General features: G+C 38.6%; 1 protein-coding gene across 1 annotated transcript in view; it reads right to left on the bottom strand.

The window, feature by feature from the left end:
* Nucleotides 1-16,914, bottom strand: part of LOC136247800 (uncharacterized) — a 133,458-nt gene that overhangs the window by 76,835 nt on the left and 39,709 nt on the right. The gene's annotated exons all lie outside the window — the stretch shown is intronic.

Below are 16,914 nucleotides of genomic sequence, written 5' to 3'. Positions count from 1 at the left end.
TTGTTTTGAAAATTTGATGTTGTACTTTTAAAATCCAAACACCAAATTTCTAATGGTACAGAATAGTTAGAAAAAAGGTAAATTGTAACAGAGATTATTGGACCAGTAATGAAATGAAGTCTGCAGCTATACTACTGTCTATTTACGTATATTCATTAATTTATACTTTTGTCATATACGTAGCTTGTTATATCCATCAATAAGGGAAATATTAGCATTACTTTGTTTATAGGCGAAAGTGACATCATGTGTTTCACTAATATGACAAGTATAAGAAAAAATTAGGAAGTTTAAATAAGAGTAGGGACAGTGTATAGTGCTGCAATAAAAAGTACTGAAACAAGCTGGATCGGAGTAGTACGTAATGTCCAAATACTGTAAAACAATAAGAAGTGAATATCCCTACTGTGCATTGAGTGGAGCAAAGTAGTGATATTCACTTATTATTGTTTTACAGTATTTGGACATTACGTACATCTGTACTACTCCAATCCAGCTTGTTTCAGTACTTTTTATTGCAGTACATGACTACTAAATAACCTGCTTTTCACAAAACCATTAACACTATTTTAAAAGAGTTTATCACAGCACTATTATACTAGATTATGACTCATACAATAACAACTGATCAGTGGGCGTTGTAACAACATGTTGGATTGTTCTAGAATGATCACATTCTCAATCACGTGCCATATTTTACAAAGAACACGTGCGTATCTAATTACATTACATCTCCATTATTACAAAAAGAAGTATGCAATGGGATATAATTTAAATCTGTTACAGTGCTCTGATCAAATTTAAGTGAAGCTGTGCACTGTGCAGTGTGTCTAATGTGTACAAGTCACAGTTATGAGTATTCATCAGCATACCGAACTGGTGCTCTAATAGTTCGTTGGGAAAGTCTGATGGTCGGAACTGGTGTAACAAGTGGAGCAGATTCACGATTATCACTATTGTCTCTGATCTGCTCATTTGAATTATCATCATATGATTCACCATCTAGAAAGTCCTTAACACTTTGGTTATCACCTGTACCACCTGTCACCTTTTGCAGATGCTTTCTGTTTCTACGATAGTGTTGCCCTTGTGGTGTCACGATATCATAGGAACAAGGACCGGATTGGCTGACACTGGTCACTTTGGCTGGCCTCCATTTACCATCTTTTGTTGCCATCATCACTGAGTCTCCCTGAGTGAGGGTTTTCATTGGTTTAGCATTTCTGTCATAGTACAGTTTTTGCTTGCTTCGCTGTTTCTGAAGCTCTTCTTGCACTGACTTTTGGGTTGATTGTTTTTGGTTTTAGCAAAGCACTGGAAGTGGGTAAAAGAGTTTTGTTCTTCTGCCCATGAGACGCTGGGCTGGAAAGCCAATGGAATCTGACTGTGGAGTGTTACGGTACTCTAGCAATGCTAGGATCATTTCCATCATGTGTTGCTTTCTTTATTAGCCTTTTGACTGTTTGTACAGCTTTCTCAGCCATACCATTGGATTGTGGGTGGTATACGCTAGATGTGTGGTGGTCGATCTGATAGTGTTTAACAAACTGTTGAAACTCATGGCTGGAAAACTGGGGGCCATTGTCGGATATCAAAACGTCTGGTATTCCGTGGCGGGAAAACTGAGACTTACAGTGGTTGATCACTTGATTGGCTGTCAGGTGTGTAAGGAGGTCAAGTTCAACAAATCCTGAGTAGTAATCTACTATCACGAGGTATTGTTTTCCTTGTAGTTCAAATATGTAAACACCAAGTTTAGACCATGGCCGATCTGGAACTGAATGTGGGATCAATGGTTCTTTCTGGTTTTTTCTTTGATAGGTGTTACAGATTCCACAAGCTAAAACGACATCTTGAATTTGAGATGACATTCCTGGCCAGTACAAAATCTCTCTTGCTCGGCTTAAACTTCTGGCAATGCCCAAGTGGAAGCCATGAATCAACTTCAACATTTCAGATTGCATAGCCTTAGGGATTATGATTTTTTCACCTTGGAAAAGAATTCCATCACTGAATGATATGTCTTCTCGGAATGACCAGTATGGCAGGCATTGACTTGGCACCTTTGACTTGTGATCTGGCCAACCTTTCTCAGTTAGCTGCTGTAAATCAGAGTCAGAATTGAGTCAGTGACTGGAGTTGATTTAGTTTAGATTTTGATATTGGCATTGTTGATATTACATTTACCTCAAACTTAAACGATGTGCAGCAGTCAGGCTGATTTGTCAAATAAGCTCTTGATAGAGTGTCTGCAATAACCAGCTGTTTTCCAGGGCGGTATACAAGGTCAACTGAGTACTTTTGTATGGACATGATCATCTTTTGGAGTCTAGCTGGTGCTTAATGGAGTGGCTTCTTGAAAATGGCTTCTAAAGGCTTGTGGTCAGTCTCCACTTCAATAGTAGGCATGCCAAATATGTATTCATGAAATCTGGTACACCCAAATGCTACAGCGAGCAATTCTTTTTCAATTTGGGCATAATGTTGCTGGCATGTAGTGAGGGCTCTGGAAGCGTAAGCAATGGGGTGATTATCCTGCATGAGGACTGCTCCCAAACCTTTAGAACCAGCATCAACAGACAACTTTGTAGGCTTACTAGGGTTGAAGTACTTTAGCACAGGAGCTTTGGTGATCAGTCCTTCAAGGATGTAAAACTGTTTGCCTGTTCAGCTTGCCAGTGCCATTCCACGTTCTTTTCTAAGAGAGTCCATAGCGGTGAAGCTATATGAGATAAATTAGGTATAAATTTACCCAAATATGTTAGCATACCTAAAAATCTCTGCAGGTCTTCTCTATTCTCTGGACAAGGCATGTTCATGATCGCTTCTATCTTCTTGGGGTCTGGGTTTAGGCCGTCTTTACTCAGAACATGTCCAATGTATGTGATGGAATCTTTCTTGATTTGGCACTTGCTTTTATTGAGCTTGAGGTTTCTGTTTCGTGCTCTCTCTAAAACTTGCATCAAACGGCTGTCATATTGTTCATCACCTTCACCCCAAATCAGCAGGTCGTCAACGACAACTTCATCTCCCTCTATATCACGAAACATCTCTGGGATAGTTTTTTGGAAAATGTCTTCGGACAATGAGAGCCCAAATGGGAGGCGTTTAAACATATATCGCCCAAATGGGGTGTTGAACGTACAGAGTTTGGCACTTGGTCTGTCTAACTTGATTTGCCAGAAACTGGAACTGGCATCCAGAACAGAAATAATCTTAGCATTAGGCAATCTTGTAACAATTTCGTCAATTGTACTCATTGGATAGTAATCGCGCTTAACTGCCTTGTTCAAATCTCTTGTATCAATATAGATCCTGAGCTTTCCATTTGGCTTGACAATAGTTACCATACTATTTACCCAATCAGTGGGTTCTTCTACTTTCTCGATCACATCCAGTTCTTCCATACGCTTTAGTTCCTGCTGTACCTTAGGACGAAGAGTGACAGGGACTTTTCTGGGTGGGTGTACAATTGGCTGAGCATTTTCATCAACTTTGATGCAGTATGAAGCATCAGTTATGCACCCTAGCCCTTCAAAAACATCACTGTATGAGTCAAGGATATCAGCAGTTTGAGTGTTGATAGCGTCCAACCGTTGTACTAATTTTAGCTCTACACAAGTAGCCAAGCCCAATATGTTAGGAACGTCTTGGTCAATCACCTCAAAAACCACAGGATAGATTTTTTCTTTGTGTTGGCAATTGATTGTAACTTTACCACAAGCATTAAGTCGCTGGTCACCAAAAGCAACTAGTCTGGCATGAGATTCTTGTAATGGCTTTGAGCATAATTTGTGGTACTTCTGCCTGGAGATGACATTACATTGTGAACCTGTATCAATCTTGAAACATGTTTTCTGGTGATTCACAATGATTGTTACTTTCCAATCAGGCGTTTTATTGGTGCCACATTGTACCATGCCAATGAAGAAATCATCAGAGGAGTCAGAACTGTAATGTTATGTAACACTGTGAACTTTCTTGTGGTATTTTGTAACAGTACGACTTCGACAAACTTTAGCAAAATGAATTTTTCGACCACAGTTGTAACATTCAACACCTCGTGTCGGACAAGGTTGGTGACGGTAGTGTTGATTTCCACATTTGTCACATTGAGGTTTGGGATTATCACCTTGACTTTGACGTCGTTTCTGGATGGCAAGGACTTCTTGATGTGGTTCTTTACTAGCAGCAGTGGCACTGAGGGTTTTTAACTGGGATGAAGTTGCTTCGTTTGCTCTACATATATTTAAGGTGTTCTGTAGTGTTAACTCACTTTCTTTGAGTAGGCGGGTACAAGTCTTGTTGCAAATAATGCCGCACACAATTCAGTCACGAATAAGGCTGTCCTTCAACTGAGCGAATTCACACAACTGGGCTTTTGTTTTCAAGTCAGTAACATATTGATCGATAGATTCTCCAGGTTGCTGGTTCCGTGTGTTGAATTTGTGGCGTTCTCACGTGATATTCTTGCGAGGATTGCAATACTGATCAAACTTTTCAACGATTTTATCTACTTTGTTGTTGTCATCGGCGCTGTCCCATGTAAAAGTGTTATAAATTTCCAGTGCTTCTGGTCCAACCACATGAAGAAATGTAGCGGCTTGAACTTTTGCGTCTTTTCTAGACAGGCCACTGGCTAGAGAAAATATTTCAAAACGTTGTTTCCATCACCCCCAGTTTTCAGCGATATCGCTGTCTAGATTCGACACTTCTGGCGGTGAAAGCTGGTCCATCTTCTTAGAAGAACTTCTGACACCATGTAACAACGTGTTGGATTATTCTAGAATGATAACATGTTCAATCACGTGCCATGTTTTACGAAGATCACGTGCGTATCTAATTACATTACAGGCGTAGCTCTACATAAGCCTGCAGAAAATAATGGACATGGATTCGTGCATATCTACAGACTGATGAATGGGCATGGTTACCATATGCCTAAAGATAGTAATTTAAGTAAGTGGACATGGCTCATGAAAGAAGCAAGGCTATGCTATGATGCATCGTAACATGTCCTCATTTAATTTATCAAGTGGGGTCAGACCCGAATAATCTTAAAGCGGGACCTGGATGACCCGACTCATTGTTACTACATTTGTTGACTTATGCATTACTATATAGTTTGTCGTGAGTTGCACTCTCTGATCGATATCAACAGTGAGTCACGTACGCGTGTGTTTAAATAATTTGGTGCAACTGGCGACATGTGTATTCGAATAGTTTGATGCAGTATACACTGGTAGATTGAAGCCGTACTGTAGTCTATTAACACTCAGTGGTAGAACTTTGACTGATGGCCATAGTAAAGAAGGATAAAAGGTAAGACAATAGCGCAAGCATTGTATGTTTATCAATATACCAAAGGTATTTTCTTAAGCAAACTAGAAATGTTTCTGTGAAAAAATTAGCTCTGTGGCTGTAGCCAATTTTCCGCTACACTTGACTGAAGGTGTCAGGCAGGTAGGCAGGCAGGTAGGCAGGAAAAAAAGCAGGGAGAAAAAATTCAAGTGAATAATTAAAAAAAATTCTGTAGCAACTTGACGGAAATGTTTCTGGTTGATCTGAAGATGCTTTTGGGCTTGGTTTTACAGAACCAATACTGTCATGTCATTGTGAGGAAAGTCACAGCAGGTTTTTGGGTTATATTACATCATGGATCGCACTCACACCTTTGATATTCTACTATACAGTACTATCACACTGTATGATACTGTAACTACAGTAATTTAATTTGAGATTCCTATTATTTGCCTTGTAGTTGTTTGTAAACTTTTTGCATTATACTTATGTATGACTACCTAATCAAAAAAATGTCAAGCTGTAAAAAAGGGTGCAGCCTCCAATAAGGCCATGGTGAAAAAGATGCAAAATCCAAGGTGGCAGCTAAGAAATGGTTGTGATGGTAGGTTAATGGCAAAAAAATGTAATAACGACATTTGACACAATTCGTGTTATTTTGCATTGCCTCCTCCACTAGGATTCAGCACCAAATTCACCTGAACATTTGTTATTTAAATTTTACCATTAACCTACCATCACAACCATTTCTTGGCCACCACCTTGGATTTCACATCTTTTTTCACCCTGGCTTTTTTGGAAGCCGCACCATATTTTACAGCTTGGATATTTTTTTGGTTAGATATACTAATAACAAGCACAACCATGCACACAACAATCATCAGCCTAAGGGCACATTTTTCGTATTTGTGTTTGTTCTCTCCATCTGTAACTACAGTCTGGCTGCCGCCATCAGCAATACTCCACATACTGTACTTGTGCACACTGACATACCCATGAAATTCTGGTATCAAGACACACTACCGTGTGTCTTGATACCAGAATTTCGTGACAGACCTTCGACCTTATTTTAAGCAAATAATTGGTCATAACTCCCTGAATGTTCATCGGATTCCTACCAACGTTGGTACGGAGATCTGCCTTAATGAGCCCTTTAAGTGTGCCAAATTTCAGCTCAATCCGAGCATGAATTCGTGTTTTATGGCGAATTTTGTGAAGTGTGCGAAATGAAGAAGATGAAGAAAAAAACGAAGAAATTAAAACGAAAATTTGTTCGCTCATATCTCGGAAATGGCCCGAGAGATTTTCTTCAAATTTAGTATGTAGACTCCCCTAACTGGGCGGCACGTCTCTAGCAAATTTGGTTCCAATTTACGGCCACTGCCATAGTGGCCGTAGTGTCCTGAGGACAATTTATCAACTTGGTTTGCCATTCGTAGAGCAAGATGCTTTGCTGAAGGTTAAAAAAAGAGATCACATACATCATACTATTATTTTTATTTCAATACATACACATGCTTACAAGATATACAGGCACAAGACACACAAAAGGTGCAAACACTATACATGCATGTTCACACACATACACCACATATTAGTTGTACTTGATGTAACCAAGTTAATATCGTATCTCTTGAAATGCTCTTGTAGGTGTGCTGGTAGTGCCCTTACTACTACACGTTAAAAATTCTTCAGAAAAGAAAATTGTGTTGCACATTCTGTTTAGAGTCCATTTATTACACACGTCACTCCATAGTTAAGCCATGAGAATCTACCAACCTGGAATATTGATTTTTTTGTGCATTCTCTTTTTAATTCAGTGCCTGCTAGATTGTGTCATCAGATATCCAAGTAAGTGTCTTTGGTGTAGCAACCAATGTTCCAGGTTAGTTGAATTTGTATTTAATTTTAGGTCAAGTTCAGTGCCTGCTTGTTCTTTTACAAATCTTGTGTCATCATGCAGACATCCATGACATTTGAATATTGTTCAAGCTGTGTGGAACAACCCCAACTCATATACATAGTTATTGACAAACCACGAACCACATTCAAGCAATCCGTTACAAATTTTGTTGCACCATGATATGATTAATGAAAGCCACAACACAAGTGCATTAATGGAAATAAATAAGTTCCACCTGACTGACAATTATCACATGACCTATTTAGGGAAAATCTCTTGGAAAGTCCCTGTACAGTAACACCTCAAGTGAAAAGTGAACACACATGATATGCGATTTATATTATTATTGATGGCAGTCCATGTCTTGAGAGGGAAGTACGAATAAACATTTGTTCTGCAGTGCACAAACACACACACAAAAAAAAAATCAGCAGTGCATTAACAATTCTTGACAGCTTATACTAAAATACGTACCGCATTGTAGAGCCATGATTAAGAACAAGTTCCACCTGACTGACAATGATCACATGACATATCTAGGGGAATCTCTTGGAAAATCAGTCTAATACCGCAAGTGATTACACATGTCAATATGGTTAATATTATAGATGGAAGTCCATGTCTTGAGAGGGTAAGCATTTGTATCTGGATTTCAATGGAGTGGTGAAGTGCCATACTTTAATTTGAAACTAAAATATGTATACCGCTTGAAGAAGTCGAATGAATGTTAAAGAGTCGAGAATACTAATGTACACAGCTCCTCATGGAGGTTCTGCAACGAAAAGAGGAGTGGAGGTTCAGTAACAAAAGGAGGAGTGAAGAGACTGATGAGGCTAATAAGTAGAGTACCACATCATCTTACACTGATTAACCGCTTGTATGCGACTGGTTTTTAAACTGTCAGACGTCTGCACTGACTAGTGCAAAGTCACTGAGACCAAGCTGAAAACTTCTAATAGCAACAACTTGAGTAGCAGCAAATACTATCTGTCTTGGAATTATCTCATGGATGGATTGTCGACAAGGTGCACTCGTACAGACCAAATAACTTTCAGCTTTGTCACTCTATAGTGCTAATTTAGAAGTCCTGGAACTGTTGGTGGAAGAAGTAAGCTAATCTACATGATGCTTGTACAAAACAATACTTATTCACATTGCATACTGGTCTAAACAAAATATTATGTACAGTGAAACATGCCTGAGCAGGACACTGTGTAGTAAGGTCGCTGCTGGGCCAACTTGTAATCCTCGACTGATGTGTTATTTGTGTAAAAAGTAACATAGATTTTGGGTGTGTTGAATTTACTGCCGCCTGTTGGTTTTTACAGGTAATGTGGTCATAGTATATGCAGTAGCAGTTGGATGTGATCATGGTATATATACATAACTTGAGACCAGGTAGGAAGTCATGAATTTCAGATCAGTTTACATACAGAGGAATTGTGTTATCATGTGTATTCTTTTTATAGTTCTCAATTGTCAACGTACTGTACATGGACTGTAGTAACATCAAGGGTGTAGTGAATTTCCAAGTCGGTCTATGTATGTACTAAGGAAAATAGTTGTTTATTATTTCTGGATCAGGGATACTGTTATGATGGAACCAAACTAATACCCTTGTCAGTTTACATGTTGTGATTATAAAGATATTTTCCAGTATCCAGATTTTAAGCATATTGCATTTAATGTCTACTTGTTGATTTTTGTAGGTCGATTGTGTCGTCAGATATCCAAGCAAGTGTACATGTCTTTGGTGTTGCTACCGATATTCCAGGTAAATTACATGTGTGTTTAATTTAAGGTAAAGATCAGTGCCTGCTTGTTCTTTTACTGGTCTCGCTTGATCATGCAGATATCCAAGAAATCATCACTGGTGTTAAAACTATTTTTAGTAATGTCTTGATGTTGATTACATGTAATATAATTGTTGTATTTTTACCATAAAGCAAGAAATTTTCATGGATTTTGTGGCCATCTTATCTATGAAATTTGAATATTGTGCAAGTTGTGTGGAACAACCCCAACTCATATACACCATCACTAGAAAACCACAAACCACATTCCAGCAGTCCATTACTAAACTTGACAGGGGATCATTAAAACCCGGAATGGACCGGACCAGACTAAAATTACCATGAAAAGGCGCAATCGGCGCGCCACAGCGTAAGGTCCCTGTGCCTTATATCAAGTCAAGCTCTTTTTGCACGCTTGCGGTCTGTGTGCCACATGTGATGTATGTGCCACGTGTGATTTGGTGTGAATATTGTACCTGTGGAAGAAGGTTAAGACGTCGTTTAGCCTTGCCGCCTCCTTCGTACTAATGCTTACCAAGCTGTACTAGGGGAAATCACATAATGTCAACAATTGTTGAATCCAATTCGTCGTATTCTGATTCTGACTTCGAGAATTACTTGGCAGAAGCTAAAAGAAGATCGATACTGGAGATTGTCAAACAAAGAAGTAATGCTGATAAGGTAATCCTTGCGGAATATAGTAGTGCCATGTGTTTGTGAACGGATTTATTAGAATCTCTGCATTCATACATTTTAAAAAAAATTTTAGTTGGGACAGTGTGCAGCAGGATTTATTAAAGAAGAGGAGAATTCTTGTGTTTCAATACTGTAAGTGTTCTATTTCTAGTTAAGGTATATCCTTTTATATTGCACAGTGATGAAACAGAAATTACTTTTGCCAGTCCTAGGGATGTTGATGAAGGGGTGTTCTATGTAGACGACGATGAGGTTATTGACATTAGCAACATAAATGATGAAAAGGTAATAATTTTGTTTGCATGTGTTTACTTGTGATATCTTGTTGTGCAGCAGGAATCTAGTGATAGTGAGAGTGATGTTATAATGTAGGTGCAATTATACTTGGATCGTCAATTTACCTATTTTCTCTAGGAACAAAGATGATGAGAAGTACTTGCACAATGACAAAAGTCTCCCTATATATGATGTTCGCAATAGCCGTTTGACTTATAGCAAAGCTGTAAGAATTTTGTTGGATGGAGACAAACATCTAGTGTGCCATCACCAACCTATTCTCGTGGAGAAAAACTACTGTTTTTAGTAAACTTGGCTTCTTTGGATGACCCTGATGACATCAAAAGTGACGACTGCGGCCATTGGGTTCACAATGGCCGTAAATCAATCTATGTTGCAGTAACATCTCATAATAAAAAGATTATGAATGTGAAATCTGTAGTCAAACCCGTTCCACCAGATAAAAACAGTACCATCCATTGCTTAATCTGCACATATTACGTCCGTAATCCCCATGATGATTTCAAAAGAATATTCTATCATATTTTTGGTGAGTTGTAGTTATGTGCTACCATAAGGCAAGAATTTTTTCTGACATTAAATTCTATGGATGGGTAAAATCTTTGTATTCTGCAGTTTTCGTGTTATTGTGGCTTAGTAATCATGCAACTATCTACCATGCGGCTTAATGCCAGTTATTTAGGAGTTCCTACATGATGAACAGTATTCAGCCATTTATTGTTAATTTTGTAAATTGGACTCTTCCTCTATGCCCAGCTATGTAAACAAGTTAGTTTATTGCTTGAGTGCAATAATTAAGGATTGAGATGATGGTGAAAACTTGCATGATGTCTTAATAATGACCAAATTTAGGTGATGGGATATTGCAATGTGGGTGGTTGATCTGAAAAATAAAATTAACAATAAGTGGCCTTAGCACCATAAACATAAAATGTTCAGAACCTAGTTTTCACTTGCTCTGTTGTTCTACTGTTCTGTTTTCCAGATTCTTCCAGGTTTTACTGCTCCCCATCCACGTAATTGTACTGTATTTGCCCAAGTGTACTGTGTTAGAAAATTTAATTATTTTGCATATTATTCACCATCTATATTTCAGATGCAGAGAAAGTCAGACACCCATTGTGTCTTATCCAATATTATTTTGATAAAGCACCTCACACTGTACATCCAAGAGCACACGGTAATAGCAAATCTGACAAACCTTATTCCCGCACTATGAAAAGCGTGCACAACAAGTTGAGAGAAAGGCAACTCCCAAACAAGCATTAGCTAACTGTTTGAAAGATTGTGGTGGTGTACATGAAGCACGCAATCTTGGAAATATTCCAAAAGGCCGCAGTCAAGTACGATATCACCAGGCAAAGAACAAGGAAAAGGTTTCTCAAAGTGATTCACTGTTAAGTGTGATGCTTCAGTATAAATATACCGATCCAAACTCTGACAATGCATTTATGCGAAGTGTTGTTGCTGCACCAGAGCCTATGGCAGTGCTTGCCACCAACTGGCAGTTGAATGATATGATTCGTTTTTTGACAGATCCCCAGCAACATACTGTCATGGGAATTGATCCCACATTTAACTTCGGAGACTTCAACGTAACCCCTGTTGTTTTTCGTTATTTACTCCTTGAGCATAGAAAAGAAGGGCACTCACCAATAATTTTAGGTCCACTTTTTGTGCACCAACAAAAGAAGTTTAGTAGTTACTACTTTTTTGCTTCTACTTTGATAAGCCTCTGTCCTTCACTCAGAAACATTAAGGTGTTTGGGTCTGATGGAGAAACCCAATTATACCAAGCTTTTGAGATGCAGCTCCCAGAAGCTACTCACCTACATTGTTTTCATCATTTTTGGGCCAACCTTGTTTCAAAACTGACCAGTCTTGGGTTACCTTCTGAAGTGATTAATCAATACATGAAGGATATATTTGGGGAAACGACAGCAGGAGTTTATGTAGCCGGTTTAGTAGACATGCCAAATGAAGAAGAGTTTGAAAAGAGGATTGAAATGCTACGTGAAACTTGGGACCAGTGAGAGGTGTCAGTTGGCTCACAGCACACCCCTGTTTTTTTTCAATTGGTTTGTAAAAGAAAAGTCTGGTGATATTAAAAATAGTATGCTGCTTTCATTGAGAGAAGCTGCAGGTCTCGGTAGTCCCCCTTCCCCTTTTACACCAATACAAGTGAAAGCCTGAATAACATGCTGCATTCAAAAGTGCAGTTCAAGAAATCCCAATGGCAGCAATTTAATGGGTCTATGAAGGAGCTAATTAAGGAAAGCTATAACTTGATAGAGCTAGCAGTCATTGATATTGGTGAGTTCAAGTTTAAATCTCAATACCAGCATCTAGTCACACCCCAATCACAATGGTTCAAAATGACTCCCCAACAGCGAGAGCATCATATTATGTCAAAAGTTTCTTCAACTTCAGTCAAGGTGTATAGTAGCAATTTTGGTGATGGTAGCAATTTTGGTGATAGTGTGCCCTTAAGTGACTTGCCAGGTAATGTTTCATTGCCAATGTCTGTGGATGATGCAAAAATTCAGTCTGTTCCCAAAGAAGTTCTAGAAGGGATTTGGAGAAAAGCTAAATAACTTATCAACACTCCTGGCCAAGTTGTGGAAGGCCCCTGCTCGAAGTCAACTGGTGCCAAATGTTATGTTGTAGCCAGTAAATCAACAGATCGTCCCCACATAATCCAGTCCAATAAATCTGGGCAGTTTTCTTGTGAGTCAACTTGTCCCATGTGGCAGTCATCAAAAATCTGTGCACATCGTATTACTGCTGCAGAATTTGCACATTGCTTGGGGGAATTTGTTCTGTGGTACAACAAGACAAAATCAAAGCCTAACCTTAACAAACTGTCAAAAGTGGATATTCCTAAAGGGACTGGTCGAAAAGGAGAAAAGCCCCCTAGAAAGAAGAAACAAGGTGGGACCATGTGTTTTACTCTAGTGGATCAAAGAGCTAATTCTACGGAACAAGAAACATCAATTGTGCCAGTGTCTTCCATCCAGTCAACTGCTTGCACTGTAAGCAAGTCATCTAACTGGAATGCTACTTCTCCCTATGATGGCACGTCTAGGTCACCATTCCCACCATTTAACCCATGGACGTGTATGCCAGTTTACCAAAACCAATGCAGTCATCAACAATACTGTGCTTCTCCACAGATGTCAAATAACTTTTCATTCAGTCCTGTTTCACTCTATTCTCCAATGGGGTATCAAACGTGGAATACTCCATTTGGCACATCTTCTGTACCTCCACCACTAAGTGGAATTCAGCAACAAGCACATAGCCCTGTGCAACATCTAGAGAAAAACTCTAATCCTTTCTTTGTCCGTTTCATTGCTGGTAATATTCGTGTCTGTCAAGATTGCAGAGGCAGCCTCAGATTATCAGATGGATCAGTACCTTCCACTCCTAATAATATTGTGATTACTCATTTAGAAAGGCGACAATATTTTGATAAAGCCAGTGGTATGTGGCGCTACCCTCAAAAAGAGACACTTAATCATTATCATTTGTGACTGGGCCTGCGAAAACAGGGCATGTGGGCACAAACTACATCCCATCACTTTACAGGTCATATCTCAGTACTGGAACAGAATATTTGCATTCTGTAACCTGCATCCTTAAGCCAATTAAATGCTTACTAAGAGCTGAAAATTGCATTGTGATAGCAGTATGGTACAAAACGTTATGAGTGATGAAAGTTTGAAAAAGTAGGCAAAAATCATGTGCCCACATGCCCTATTTTCGCAGGCCCAGTCACATTTGAAGTTGTCATGTGTTGTGAAAGCTGAGCCATTATTTATGCCAAGCACATTGCAAGTACCTTCAGAGTTGCATAATGATTTACTTTCAGGTTACAAGGAGTTGATTGCTACAGAATTTGGACTGGCTTTGTGAACACATATATTATTGTTAATCATCTAGTGTTACTGTAAATTTTACTGACTCTTGTTTTTGTTGTATGTTATGTACCATGATGTTGATGTGTTTGACTTTTTCATGTGTGCATTACAACTATATTAAAATTACAAGTTGAAACAAATGTATAGTTATTGATCAGATGCTTGTTGAAATGCTATGTGTGGCTATTCATCAACTGTCACAAAACCAAGTTCCTGGTAATAGATCATCAATGTTGAATTCCTGTGTAAGTATAATGAAATTAGATTGGATGTCTACAAATCATGATGGTGGGTTTACAATAGGTTGTACCAAGAGTTAATGTTAACTCTTGGCTGTACTAATATGACATACTGGCACTTACTGTAGGTGTCTGTAACCACGGTCTAAGTCAATGGTCAAGGCTATCTCAAATCCATGCCAAGCCAAACGTTCACTGAAATGTCTGACCCACAATCGAAAAGTACTGAAATATTGTCACTAGGTCACCGGTCAAATATAAAAAAGGTCTTTTAATCCGGGTTCAAAGCTGGGTCAAAGTGAATTAAACTTCGGTCAGTAAAGGTGGTTGCAGATCTCCCTATAGCGCGTACCTATGCAACACCCCTGGTCCTTTGCAACGGTAAAGAGAATACCTTATATTCGCCTTGTATCCACGTATGCAGGCAAGGTGTGCTCGGGCAAGCTTTATGCAACACACAAGCCCTAAACCACAAGCGTGTTCTTTTTGCTTGACTTGATATAAGGCGCAGGGACCTTACACTGTGGTGCGTAGATTGCACTTTTTCATGGTAATTTTGGTTCGGTCCGGTCCGTTCCGGATTTTAACGATCCCCAACTTGACAGCCACAACAGAAGCTCATACACAGTCACTGGCAAACCACATTCCATTACAAAATTTTGTTGTGCCATGGTATAGTATGTGCATAATGGTTAATGAAAGCCACAACACAAGCTCCATGGTGCACACTACATAGAGGCGGTAACCCTATAGGCTTGTTACCTTTTGTATTTACCTTACCTTTGTGGTTAATCTATTAAAAATTAAATAGAGAAATTGAAGATTATGCTTAAAAGTGACACCTTCCCCATAGTGACTTTGTTCTTAATGCCTTGTTTATAAGACATCTGGAAATTATTCCTGGAACACTCTTCACACCTTGTTAATAAGACACCTGGCAAATATAAATGTTCTTCACACCTTGTTTATAAGACATCTGGCGAATATAAATGCTCACATGGGGCAAGGCACTAAATGGAATCTAAAAAATTTCTACTTAAAATGCCATCTCTAGGGAACTTACAGTTGTGCACGCTTTTACAACTTGTTTATCAGATATTGGGGCTTGTGTCCACATCGTGTCTTCAAAAGTTATTGTAGGGATTAAGAGGTTTGATCAAAGAAAATATGCATATGGGTAAACCAGAATTAGATTGTGTTAGTGCAAGATGGACTGCACAAACACGGGTATGTTGACTGGTATAATGTGACAATCGGTGTATCATAAGGTAGAGAAATAAAGTGAAATAATTTATGTGTAAATACACCTATTTTTATATTTAAGTGAGGTCGCAAGACTATGACGACTCCTAAAGAGTTTGTTATCACATAACGCCATACAAATCTATTGAGAGATGTTGCATAATCCAGGACTAATATTGTGAAACTGACTCTGCACGTAAATAACTCACAGTAGTGGCTGCACGTCTTTTATTATGGGAGTGCGCTTTGTAGTTTTTTTGGCCACATGACTCACTATTGTGAGTCTTGTTGATAATAATAATAATAATTGATCTATTCATTTACAGTGCAAGATACCCATAATGCTAGGTGTTTGTAAGTGTTGTATTCTTGACTTTGTAGACTGTTTCACTGATTCATCACTCTGACTGGTATCTGCTTGCATCGTTTTGGCTGAATTTGAGTATATATATATATATATATGGCTCAGCTAGATGGTAAACAAGCTCCAGTTTTAACCATACTCCATATTCAGTTTTAACCAAACTCCATATGCAGGCACTTTACCTAGTCCTGACCTATGGCGCAGTTGCTGCTCTGCTTGTCTTGTGCTTCAACACTTTTTTATGATCAAAAAGCCACAGAGAAAGTTCTGCCACTAGAAACGGACCAATAAAATTAAACCATCAATATTTTGAGTTGATAACAAACTACTTGAATGGTGTTGAGGGTGAATATCAAGGCCATACAAACAACCCTACAAAACTCTGAAGTGAAAAATCACAGGATTTTGAGACATTTCTATGGAGTGGTAACACCTTATGTCATAGTAGTTACATAATCACTTTTTCAGGGCAGGAAATGTATGCATGCTATTGGAGCATGAGATTACTTCATCTAAGATTTGCAGAAACCGTCTTTCTAAATGTGAACACATTATCATGGACAAGAAAGAGAGTAGAATAATAGATATTTTAGTTGTGCATGTTAATTGATCTGTGATGGGTGAGTTATGGCTGGTAATTGGCCAAAAGTGTGTGGGAACAAGGATTTTCACACTTTGATAAGTACATGATAGAAGAGTTCCAAAATTTTTATATGGACAAATCAATGTGCAACATCATTATTGATAATTCATTCTTTCTTACTGAAATGTTATTTGGTGACAGTTGCTTTCTCAAATTGAGCCCAAAAATAGCTGTTTTGTCCTTGTAACCTGGGTAAAGCCAACCTGATGTCCAAACTACATTTGTCATCGCCTTCCTAACTTCTCTTCTATGATTTGTATAAGTTTCATGCAGAAGAAATCACCACAAGCCAAGTTGTAGCCTACTGAAGGCGCCCTACCATTGAATTTTCCCAACTTCTTGCCCCGGTTTATTTGTAATGTAAAAGTTATTGCTCTATCATTCAAATTGACAAACTTGGCTGCCATGATGGTGTATTCAAGTTACACTTAGCCTAACACTTGACAGAAATCAGATAGTTGATTGGAGGATATTAATTTTTCATGCTGCTGTCCCTTACTAAGGTAAGAGGGCTAA

This window comes from Dysidea avara, chromosome 2 (assembly GCF_963678975.1).
Source record: "Dysidea avara chromosome 2, odDysAvar1.4, whole genome shotgun sequence".
NCBI classification, from domain to species: Eukaryota; Metazoa; Porifera; class Demospongiae; order Dictyoceratida; family Dysideidae; genus Dysidea; species Dysidea avara.
This window is presented reverse-complemented; position numbering and strand designations above follow the sequence as displayed.